This window comes from Grampus griseus, assembly GCF_964374135.1.
Source record: "Grampus griseus genome assembly, chromosome: 16".
In the NCBI taxonomy this organism is placed as follows: domain Eukaryota; kingdom Metazoa; phylum Chordata; class Mammalia; order Artiodactyla; family Delphinidae; genus Grampus; species Grampus griseus.
This window is the reverse complement of record NC_139010.1, coordinates 67,218,786-67,231,098: the sequence shown is the minus strand read 5'-3', so window position 1 is coordinate 67,231,098 and position 12,313 is coordinate 67,218,786. Positions and strand designations below refer to the sequence as shown.

Sequence of the window (12,313 nt, the reverse complement as noted above, 5' to 3'; positions counted from 1 at the left end):
AGCAACACAATGCAAAAATGAGTTATTTACTAAGAAGAGGGAGGTTTACCTCCTCCCCGCACCTTTTCTAGAACCAGAGTTTTTGCTATAGGCAAGATTTAAAGACCCTAACCTCAGGACCAAGATTTTTTTCCCAAATTTTTGGCCTGTAGCCCAAAGTTAAATTTCTTTTTCCAGGTTGAAAGTCAGATGGAAAAAAAGAATTATTGATTTAAAAATCATTTAATGCAGACATTGTATCATCTGTTTTTCTGGCTAAAGAACAAACAAAACCTCATTCAATCAACTTTCTCAAAAGCAACTTCATATTTTATACTTTTCAACATACAGACTTCAGCTGTTTGTTTGGCACCTTCCCAAAGAGACAATTCTCAAGACCCTGAAATCTCTGATCATTTTAAAACTCAGCACACTTAAGATTTGTTTTTATACCACTATACACGCATCAGAATGACTAAAATTAAAAATACTGATAACACTAAAGGTATTAGAGCGAGGTTTTAGAGGAACTGAAACTCATACATTCATGATAGAAATGTAAATAAGTGGTAGAACCAGTTTGCAAAAAGTTTCTCTTTTTTTTTTTCTTTTTGAGGCCAGTCAGCTGACAGCTTTATTGCATCGGGGAAGGGGATAGATCTGTCAGGAGCTCTTCGTGGGGCGGGTCCGCTTTCTCTTCACCATCACAGGCTTCGGGCTGCGCAGGATAGCGCTGGCTCTGCGGGTGACGGCCATAGGCAAATCCGTATGTTCTTTCGGATCACGTGCGGGATGCTGCTGAGGGTGGCCCGGGCGTTCTTGTTGATGGTGGTCCGCACGAAGGAAGTGGCTGCCTTTCGCTGGCCGGATCCTCGCTTCATGACCACCACGACCCCTTTGCCGTCCGCCGCCGGCTCCACGCCCACAGTCTTGCGGTGAATGAGCCCGTTGTAGCGAAAGGAGTTGCGGGCCTTCAGGTTATTGGGTTCAGTGCTGTACGTCTGCTGCTCCTCTCTATCAAGAAGCTGGAGCAGTTCCGCACGACCATCCGTTGCAGATGCGCGGACTTGACGGCAGCTTCTCTCGTGGCAGCGGCCGGATACGGAGTTTCTTTCTTATAAAACTAGGTATACATCTACCCTAGGACCTAGCAAGTCCATCCATAGGTATTTTGCCTAAGATGAAAACGTAAGTCCAACATGATTTGTATATCAACAGATGACTCAATCAATAAACTGAGGTATATATATTGACAACAAAAAGAAATGAATTACTGATACATGCAATGACCATTGATGAATCCCAACAATATTAAACTGAGTGAAAGAAGTCCTATCTACATGAATACATACTGCATACCTCTATGTATAGGAGGTTCTAGAACAGGTGAAGCAAATCCATGGTGGGAAAAAAAATCAAAAAAGTAATGATTACTTAGGGGAGGTTCCAGGGGAAATGAGAAGGAACGTAAGGGAATTTGGGGAAAGGTTATGGTAATTATATCTTTATAGGAATTTTGGTTCCAAGGTTTCTGCGTGTATCAAAATTCCATGACTATTCACTTAAGAATTTTGCATTTAATTGTATCTTCATTTTACATCAGAAGAAAGAACATACTAAATATAGAATTCTAGGTAATGATAATGAATGCTGAAGTATTTAGGGGGAGGTGTATTGTTGTCTGCAACTTACTTGGAAATTTACCCCCCCAAAATTAGCTGTGTAGACAGATGGACAGATGTGATGAAATAAGTGTAGTTAAAACATTAATGGGAAAGTTGAGTGGAAGGTATATGGATTTCATTGTAAAAATTTTTAAACTCTTTTGTATTTGAAAATTTTCATAAAAACATTCTGGGGGGATAAAAGTCCTAGAAGTTTCCAAAAAAAAACTAGCCCATTTTTGCCTCTCTGATCTCATCTCCTGCTACCGCCCTCTCTGTTCTAGCCGCATTTAAGTGTACCAGGTATCCCCTACCTCAGGACTTTTGCACTTGCCCTTCCTGATGCCTGCATTTCTCTTCCCTCACATATCTATCTGACTTTCTCCCTCACCTTCAGGCAGATTTATAAGATTTCTGTCCCCTGGTGTACATGCCCTGTATAATCTCCTCCCCTTGGGTGTAGATGGGACTTGTGGATACGATGGGACATCACTCCAGGGATTAGGTTACCATATATGGCAACGGGACTTGAGGGGATTTTGCAGATGTAATTCAGATCCCTAATCAGGCAATTTTGAGTTAATTTTTTGAAAAAGATGATCTTGGATGGGCCTGACCTAATCAGGTGAGCCCTTCAAAAGAGGGCATCAGAAAGGAAGTCAAGTCAGAGAGATTCCAAGCCAGAGATGCTCCCCTGCTGGTCTTTTAAGCTGTGGAGAAGGCCATATGGCAGAGAATAACAGGTAGCCTCTGGGAACTGAGGGCCTCAGTCTTACAACTGCAAGTAACTGAATTATGCCCCAAACCAGTGAGCTTGGAAGAGGCCCCTGAGGTTGAGATGAAATTGCAACCTGGCTGACACCTTGATTTCAGCATGTTGAGACCCAAAGAGAGGACCCAGTTGCATTGTAAGAGTTCTTTATATATCCTGGATACTAGACCCTTATCAAATACATGATTAACAAATACTTTCTCCCTTTTCTGTGCATTGTCTTTTTACTTTCTTGATAATGTCCTTTGAAGTACGGAAGTTTTAAACGTTAATGTCACCTGATAGATCTATTTTTTCTTTGGTTGCTTGTGGTTTTGTTGCCATATCTAAGAAACTATTGCCTAACTTTTAGTCCAGTTTTTTTTGTTTGTTTGTTTTTGGTTTTGGCCATGCTGCATGGCTTGTGGAATCTTAATTCCCCAACCAGGGATCAAACCTAAGCCCTCAGCAGTGAATGCACGGAGTCCTAACTGCTGGATGGCCAGGGAATTCCCTAGTCCAATTTTTATAATTGATATCTGTGAAAGGAGTCACCTGACCACTCCACACTACCTGGAAAACACTTCTACCAGACATCCCCAAGACTTACCCCCCACTTCATTTAGGCCTTTACACAATTGTCACCTTATCAGCAAAGTCTTCTTTGATCACGTTATCTAAAGTAACAGTACCCTTTGGTCACTTACCATACTTTACACTGCTTTATATTTCTTTAGAGGACTCCTTATATGACACACTCTCTCTCTGTCCCTCTCTGTCTCTCTTTTCTTCTCTTTTCCATTTTCATTTACTGTATACCCCGGTGCCCATATTGGAATGTATGCTCCTGGAAAGAAGGAATTTTTGTTTACTTTGTTAACTGCCAATTACTCAGTGTCCAGCATAGACTCATAATAGGTGATCAATAATAATTTGATAAGTTAATGATTCCCCCAATCCAAGTGTTATCAAACTTTTTCATCTTTGCCAATCTGAAATATGTAAAATGATATTTTAATGTCTTTTTGTTTGCATTTTCATTTCTTTGAGTAAGGTTTAGCACCTTCTCATACATTAAAAAAAAATATTTCTTTCTCTGTTAGCATCATTGTTTTCAATAGATGCTATTGTAATAAATGAAATATACACATCCCTTCAAAAGGATTATAAATGTTATAGTAGTTTTTGGTCGTTCTATTCTCTATCAGGGTTTGAAATAATGCCTTTTGTTGAATGCATGAAGAATGAACAGCTAGAAGGTGAAGACAGGGCCCATGAAACTTTTTGAAGTTTAAAAGGAGTCCTCATAATTGAAGGGTATTGTGTAGGCTAAAATATGGAGAAGACACATTTAGCTGTGGCAAAATACACATAACATAGATTTTACATATCTTGACCATTTTTAAGTGTACAGTTCAATGATATTAAGCACATTCACATTGTTGTGCAACCATCACCACCATCCATCTCCAGAACTCTTTCCTCTTGCAAAACTGAAACTTTACCCATTAAACAATAACTCTCCATTTCCCTCTCCCCCAGCCCCTGGCAACCACTCTACCTTCTTTCTCTATGAATTTCACCACTCTAGACAACTCATACAAGTGGAATCATACAGTGTTTGTCTTTTTGTGACTGGCTTATTTCACTTAGAATAAAGACTTCAAGGTTCATCCATGTTGGAGCATGTTGCAGAATTTTCTTCTCCATTGTGTGTGTGTGCGTTTCTCTGCAACCGGCCTTTTTTTTTTTTTTCAGTTGAAGTATAATTGACCTACAACACTATTTAGTTCCAGCTGTACAACATAGTGATCCGATATGTCTATGCATTTCAAAATGATCACCACTCTTCTGTTGCCTTTGAATGTTTCCCCATGCTTTTGGCCCACCTGCATTTCACACTCCTTAAAGGTCAGACTATTGGCTGCTTCAAGGTGTATCATGCAGTCCCTTGGAATTACATTGTGACTTATACATTCAGGTGTTGATTGTTTTTCACTTATTCATTCATTCACTACAAAATGTGACAATCATGGTTCTGCAAAAAAGGAAGGAAATATGCTTAAGCACTTTGAAGTTTATACCTAGCTGACCTTGCCTCTTGTTGCCCAGGGCACTAGGTTTGCCTTCATCCCGTATTTTTATACGTCCCAGAGAAGGAAACTAATCAAGTGCCACCAGTCCTGGACCAGACATCCAAGTAAACATCAACTACAGGTACCTATTGGGCTAAAGAATCGGAAGTCACAAAATAAAATCTCTGCTCTTTGCAGATCATGTCTGAAGTCACAGTTACCTTCTGTTGATTTGTGAAAGGAGTAGAGGACAGTCATTGGGATCTTGATTATGTTATCTAAGCTGGTTTTATAGTCACCACAATGACTTCCCTGGGAGGAAAGCCAGTGAATCTATTACTGTGGGACGCCGCCAGGAAGGAGCTGGATTCTTGGTCCAGAGGAAGGCGAAATTACATTGTTGCATCTTGTTTGCACTACCCGGGAGTGCCGCGTAAGGCGCCACGCGTGCATCCCGTGGATTGTAGGCGTAGCAATATATTGTCACATGTACTGACACACACCAATCCAGGGCTGTTGTGTGGACCTTCTGGCCAGTATAAAGCCTGCCATATTCTGCTGCGTAGGGTCTTCCTTCCATCTTTCTTCAACCAAGCTGTGCTCCAATAAAGTGTGATACGAGAAGAATCTTGCGTGTGGCGGCTCGTTATTCTGCTGGTCGGAAACGGCCCGCTGCAAGTGGTGCCGAAACCCGGGATCTTCGCGCCTTACATGGAAGACCGATTCAGAACTCGACACACGGAGTGAACCGGTAATTTTGCCGGTACGTAGCTTTTGTGCCTTGCACTGTCTTGTGTGTGTAATGGTGTAAATCTTTTAGTGAAAGTAAGTAAAAGTACATAATGGGGAATACTCATGTTAACCCCACGGCAAATTTTTATGAGCCGATACAGGCACTTTTACGGGATCGGGGGTTGATGTTATCTCACAAGACTCTTGGCCGTTTACTGAATGATATAGATCAAGCAGCGCCATGGTTTGGAGTTTCGGGTACTTTGACTATCCCTTCATGGGAGAAATTAGGAGAGGATTTGCACCGTTTTCATGAGGAGGGTAAGCTGTGCTGTGCGACTTTCCCTTTGTGGAATTTAGTTCGATCTTGTCTTAAGGAGGGAAAGTGTACAGACATAGTGAAACAAGCGACACAAGTTTTGCGGTCATATCAAGATAGTGCTTCCGAAGCAGGCAGTCATAAGGCTACAGATGATAGGCCTACAAAAGAAGAATTAGTAGATAATAAGGTTAAAAAAAAGTTAAAATCTAAACAACCAGACGCCCAAGAGACTGGGCGAGAACCAATGTATCCGCTATTGTCTGGCTTGCAAGCCATGTATTTATCAGATGATGAGGAGCTAGATCCCGGCGATGCTGCGGATTTGGCAGAAGCTGCTGCAAAATATGAGGAGGAGCGTTATGGCCCTTTTGGGGCTTTGCCCCCTTCTCGACCTCAGGAATTTTTTGCCTCAAGAAGTGTTGTTCAACCTAGGCGTTCTGCGCCTTCCATTCCTTCCCCGCAATGTACTTTTATTCCCCGCGAGGCTTGGTTTCAAGTTCCTTCTTCTTTGTCCAATGCGTTTCCAGTATTTGAAGATCCGGCTACACGCCAGCGATATTATGATATGATAGATCATAAATTAATTAGAGATCTTGCAGAAGCTTCCAAACGAGATGGCATTTCTGCTAATTATACTATTATGCTTTTGCAGCGGCTTACAAGAAATGCCTTGACCCCTACTGATTGGCAAGATATTGCTCGTGCGTGTTTAACGATGGGGCAATATTTAGACTGGAAGTCTATTGTTTCTGATTTGGCTCACAGTCAAGCGAGGGAAAATGCTGCCAATGGGCAGCCTGCCTGGAATGTAGATATGTTATTAGGACAAGGACAGTAGATAAATAATCAGACTATGTTCCCTGTACAAGTTTATCAACAAATAAATGAGATTAATATGCGTGCATGGCGAGCCCTCCCAAATAAAGGGGAGGTGTCAGGGAATTTAACAAAAATAATACAGGGAGGCACAGAGCCATTTTCTGATTTTGTAGCCCGGATGATGGAAGCGGCGGGAAGAATTTTTGGTAATGTGGATGAGGCGATGCCTCTAGTGAAACAACTTGTTTATGAACAATGTACAAAAGAATGCCACCAAGCCATTACACCTTTTAAAGGAAAGGACATTAAAGTGTGGATAAAAGCTTGTAGGGAGATTGGAGGCCCTTTGTCTAATGCAGGGCTTGCCGCTGCGGTAATGACAGCTGCTAAAGGTATGCAAGATCCTGTGCGATCTGGGAATTGTTTCCATTGTGGAAAACCAGGACATTTAAAGAAACAATGTAAAATGTTAGGAGCTAAACCTAAGATGTCCCAGTCGGCACGCCCTCCTGGGACATGTCCAAGATGCAAGAAAGGGAAGCATTGGGCTAATGAATACAAATCTGTGAAGGATATTAATGGCCAGCCTTTACTACCCCTAACTCAATCCAAGAGCTTTCAACCAACCTTTGGAAATGCCCAGTCAAAAAACAGGTTAATGGGCCCACGGTCTCAGGGCCCGAAAATTTTTGGGGCCCACGAGAATGTGAACTTGCAGCCACCCAAGCCCCGCGGCGAGCCACGGCAGGCTCCGCAGGGCTGGACCTCCGTGCCACCTCCCGAATGGTATTGACAACCAATATGGGCATTCAGCCTATAGATTCAAATATGCATGGACCATTACCCAAGGGCACGGTAGGATTAGTGTTGGGCCGTTCTTCCTGTACCTTGAAAGGTTTGATAGTTTCCCCAGGGGTAATTGATTCTGATTATACAGGTAATATAAAGGTGTTATGTCAATCACCTAGGGGAATAATAGTTATTGCCCCTGGTGATCGTATTACACAACTTTTAATTTTACCCTCTTGCCATGATAAATATCCCTCTTTGCCTGCTGAACGGGGCTCTCATGGATTTGGGTCATCAGGCATTGATTCAGCTTTTCTTTCTTTGTCTCTTGATGATCGGCCAATGATAACTTTATGGATTGAGGGCCGTAGATTTGTAGGCCTTATAGATACTGGAGCTGATTGTAGTATTATTACCCAACAAGATTGGCCAAAAGCATGGCCCCTTCAACAGTCTTCACAAACTCTACAAGGTTTGGGATATGCTAAAACACCTAATCTTAGTTTAAAATTGTTGACTTAGAAATTTGAAAAGCATAGTGGTTGTTTTCAGCCTTTTGTAGTAGATGGATTGCCTTTTAATTTGTGGGGCCGAAATGTTCAATCTCAAATGAAGTTGGCATTGACCAATGATTATTCTGAAGCAGCCCAGAGAATAATGCTGAAGCAAGGTTATGTTCCCGACAGAGGCCTAGGCCAGCGGTTACAAGGTATACAATCCCCTTTGGAATTGATTCAAAAAAGAGATCGGGCAGGCTTGGGTTTTTCTTAGGGGCCACTGAGTCTATGATTCCTATTACTTGGATGACTTTTGACCCTATTTGGGTTCCTCAGTGGCCTTTATCCCGAGAAAAGTTATTGGCAGCCACACAATTGGTTACAGAACAGATACATTTGGGACATTTAGAGGAGTCTACTTCACCTTGGAATACCCCTATTTTTGTAATTAAGAAAAAATCTGGTAAATGGCGATTGCTACATGATTTGCACGCCATCAATCAGCAGATGCAAATAATGGGACCTATTCAGCGTGGTTTACCGGTTTTGTCCACTCTTCCTAGGGATTGGCCGATTATAGTAGTAGATATTAAAGATTGTTTCTTTTCTATCCCTTTACATAAAAATGATAGGGAGCGTTTTGCTTTTACTTTGCCAACGGTGAATCATAAATACCCGGATAAACGGTATCAGTAGATTGTGTTACCTCAAGGAATGGCAAATAGCCCTACTATGTGTCAGTTATATGTGGATACCGCTTTACAGCCCCTTCGAAAATTGTGTCCATCTTTACGTATCATTCATTATATGGATGATATATTGCTAGCTGCTCCTATTATGAAAGATTTAGAACATGCTTTGACTGTGCTAGTACAATGCTTGCAAGAGAAAGGATTATATCTTGCTCCTGAGAAAATTCAGAGGGGTGACGTAACACAGTTTTTGGGAGCGCGGATTACTAATCATACAATTTTGCCACAGAAATTGATAATCAGGACTGAGCATTTACGAACTTTGAATGATTTTCAAAAGTTATTAGGTGATATAAACTGGTTACGTCCTTATTTAAAATTAACCCGTCATGATTTGATGCCTTTATTTCGTATTTTAGAAGGAGATTCCAATCTTCTTTCTCCCCGAAGTTTAACACCAAAAACTGTTACGGCCTTATCCAAAGTGGAACAAGCAATGAGTGCTGCACAATTGATTAGATTTAATTCATCCCTTCCCCTTTGGTTATGTGTTTTGCCAACTTTTGGATTTCCTACTGCTGTATTATGGCAGGATGGACCTTTATTGTGGATCCATACTAAATCTCTTGGATTACGAACATTAACCTATTATCCTTCCATGGTTGCTGAAGTAGCTATTTTAGGCATTAAACAGTGCTTGAGTTGCTTTACAATGATGCCTGATAAATTAATTATACCTTATACTAAAGAGCAAATAAAAGTTTTGATAGCTACTGTGACTGAGTGGTCTGTTCTTGCGTGTATGTTTCCTAATGTTTTTGATAATCATTTGCCTAAAAGTGAATTATTGAAATTTGTAATAAATCATCCCATATTATTTCCTAGGATAACTGCTTCAGCTCCTTTAAAGGATGCATTGACCATTTATACTGATGGTTCTAAGTCGGGGAAAGGTGCTTATATGGTAGAGGGTAATGACCCCGTGATTTTAAATTTTTGTCTTAATACCCCTCAATTGGTTGAGTGTGAAGTAGTATTAACGGTATTTAATAGATTTCCTCAGCCTTTTAATTTGGTTTCGGATTCATTATATGTGGTGAATGCTGTTAAAAATTTAGAATTAGTTTCTTTTATTAAACCCTCGAGCATTATAGCTCCTTTATTAGTACAGTTACGTGCTTGTATTTTACAGCGCGTAAATCCCTTTTATATTACTCATATACGTGCACATAGTTTATTGCCTGGACCAATGGCGTCCGCTAATGCACAAGTAGATTTGACAACTCGTGCTTTTCCCATTTTAGATCCCCTTTTGCAGGCCCAAGAATTTCATGCTTTATATCATGTTTCTTCTGTGGTACTTCGGAAAAAGTTTTTTATTTCCCGTGCCGCTGCTCGAAAGATTGTAAAGCAATGCCCTGTCTGTGTAACCTTTACATCTGTTTCTCCTGTTGGGGTCAATCCTCGTGGGTTGCTTCCGAATAGTTTGTGGCAAATAGATGTAACTCATTTTTCCTCTTTTGGGAAGTTACAGTATATTCATGTTTCTATTGACACTTGCTCTGGCGTGCTTCATGCCACTCCGTTGGCTGGAGAACGAGTACAACATGTAATTACTCACTGTCTGGAGGCCTGGGCTACATGGGACAAACCATTACAATTAAAAACAGATAATGGCCCTGCATATACTGCAAAATCATTTGCGCAATTTTGTCAGCGTATGGGTGTTTCCCATGTTACGGGTATACCCTATAATCCTCAGGGACAAGGTATTATTGAGCGTGCTCATAGAAATCTTAAAACTGTTTTACTTAAACAAACAGGGGGAATTGCTGAAGGCTGTACTCCAAAACAAAGAATTTCGCTTGCCCTATATACAATAAATTTTTTACAAGAGGGTATTGCAGCTAGTACTGCGGCTGATCGCCATTCGGTGCGGGAGTTGCAGGATTATGGGAAAGTTATGTGGAAAGATGTTTTAACCAACACCTGGAGAGGCCCGGATGCTGTTCTTACACGATCTAGGGGGTCCTTATGTGTTTCCCCGCAGGGTCAAGAACCAGTTTGGGTGCCGGTACGTTGCACTAGAACGGTTGAAGAGTGATGGCCTTTCTACGTCAGTTACTTCTACTATGCTGCCTGTGGGGAGCAATGCAGACAATGGAAGACACCTTTTGGGGAATAAGTAGAACCTGGCCGGTACCCATGCCAGTCCATGCTAAGAGTCGAGTACTCCCAATTTTATATGCTAGTGATTGCTCTATGTATACTCCTTGTATAGATCCACAGAATATGGATTGGATATCATATAATGGCAGTTCTGTTAGAATTAATAAAACCCTTTGTTTTAGTTGGGATTTGAATGTAAGCTGTATAGGCTTGTTATGGAAAAGACTTGTTGCCTGGGATAATCCATTGAAACATAATCAAATGCCGTTTAATATGCTGTCTGAAGCCCTATCCAAAACATCCTTAGGTGCTCAATCGGGCTCAGGTGATGGAGTAAATGGCTTAGAGTTAATGAATGTGACTACTTTATTATTTTATCATGATGGAGTGATTCCTGTAAGGAATAAAAAAGTTAATCAGACCAGGGGAAATAATACGTTAAATTTTTTATCCTGTGTTCCAAATGTTAGGTACCCTCCGGTATTCACATCTTGTGCTGGTAAGGATTTTGCATCGTTGCAAGTTGCCCATGGTTTTCGATTATCATTTAATATAAAGTCTTTTGCGGGCAGGAAAAATTGTAATGCTTCTAATGTTACCTGGTATTATGAAGGGTGGCCGTTTTATTCTTGGGTTGTGACTAATGATGCTGGCGCTAGCATGGATCTTTCTGCGTTGGCCATGATTTATTCTAGTAATGGCACCTTGTATAATGTGAGCGGGGAGGTTAAATTAGCTAATAAAAGTCAAATATATAAATTGAAATTACGTAATATACTAAATTCTTTGTATAATTATTCCAAACCTGCAGCTGTGATATGTGTACAACCCCCTTTTATGTTTTTATTGTCTAATGATACAGAAGGATGTAATAAGGGCGTTTCTTGCTGGATTTCACAATGTTGGAATGGAACAATCGTGCAGACTGCTGTAATACTACGTATACCTACATTTGTTCCCATTCCAGTTAAGGCAGATCCCGCTACTTTTCCATTAATTAATTTGGTGAGGCAGCGGCGGGATCTTGGGATTACTGCTGCACTTATAATTGCCTTAACTGCTTCTGTGACGGCGGCCGCCACTGCTGCTGCAACAATGGTAAATCAGGTACAATCAGCTGCTGTAATTAACGGTATAGTAAAGCAAACGTCGCTAGCATTAAAAAATCAGAATCGCTTTAATACACATTTACATGCTGGCATTTTATCTTTAAATCAACGGATGGATTTGCTGGAGGATGCCTTTGAAGAGTTGTATGATATGCTTCAGCTTGGTTGTGTTGCTAAATTTAATCATCTTTGTGTTACTCCCTATAAAATTATAGGACGTTTGAACCAAAGTAAATTGATTGGAGAATATTTAAAAGGAAATTGGTCTGAAGAAGCAGAAAGACTGCTGTTTGAACAACGATTACAGATTATTCATCTTAATACTACCGAGTTACACCCTATTTCTTTTGGGAATTTTGCTTCATGGCTATCCTCTACTTTTCTTTTCTTTAAAGAATGGGTAGGCATGGGAACTTTTGGCATCCTTTGTGCAGTGGGGATCGCACTATGCCTGTGGTTGGTGTGTCGTCTGAAACGTAAGTCACACACACAGAAGATTATGTTGATGCAAGCCTTGGTGGCCATTAAAAACGGCCAGCCTGCCGGTGCCTGGATCTCCCTGCTAAACAAGTCCTAGTGGTTGCCCCTGCACAGGATGGCCATGAGCCATTGCACTCCTAGTGGGAGCCTCTGCCTGAAATCAGCCCTTGCACCCCGCGCTGTAAGCAGCATTGCACTATGGGAGGGTGATTTCTGCCACCCATGACAATAGCCC

General features: G+C 41.1%; 1 pseudogene across 1 annotated transcript in view; it reads right to left on the bottom strand.

Annotated features, from left to right (window-relative positions):
* Positions 1 to 642: 642 nt before the first annotated feature.
* Positions 643 to 12,313, bottom strand: part of LOC309834304 (large ribosomal subunit protein eL28-like) — a 28,570-nt pseudogene continuing 16,899 nt past the window's right edge. Inside the window, exon 2 of the transcript in view lies at positions 643 to 1,102. The product of the transcript in view is annotated as a large ribosomal subunit protein eL28-like (transcript). The remainder of the gene's footprint in view (positions 1,103 to 12,313) is intronic.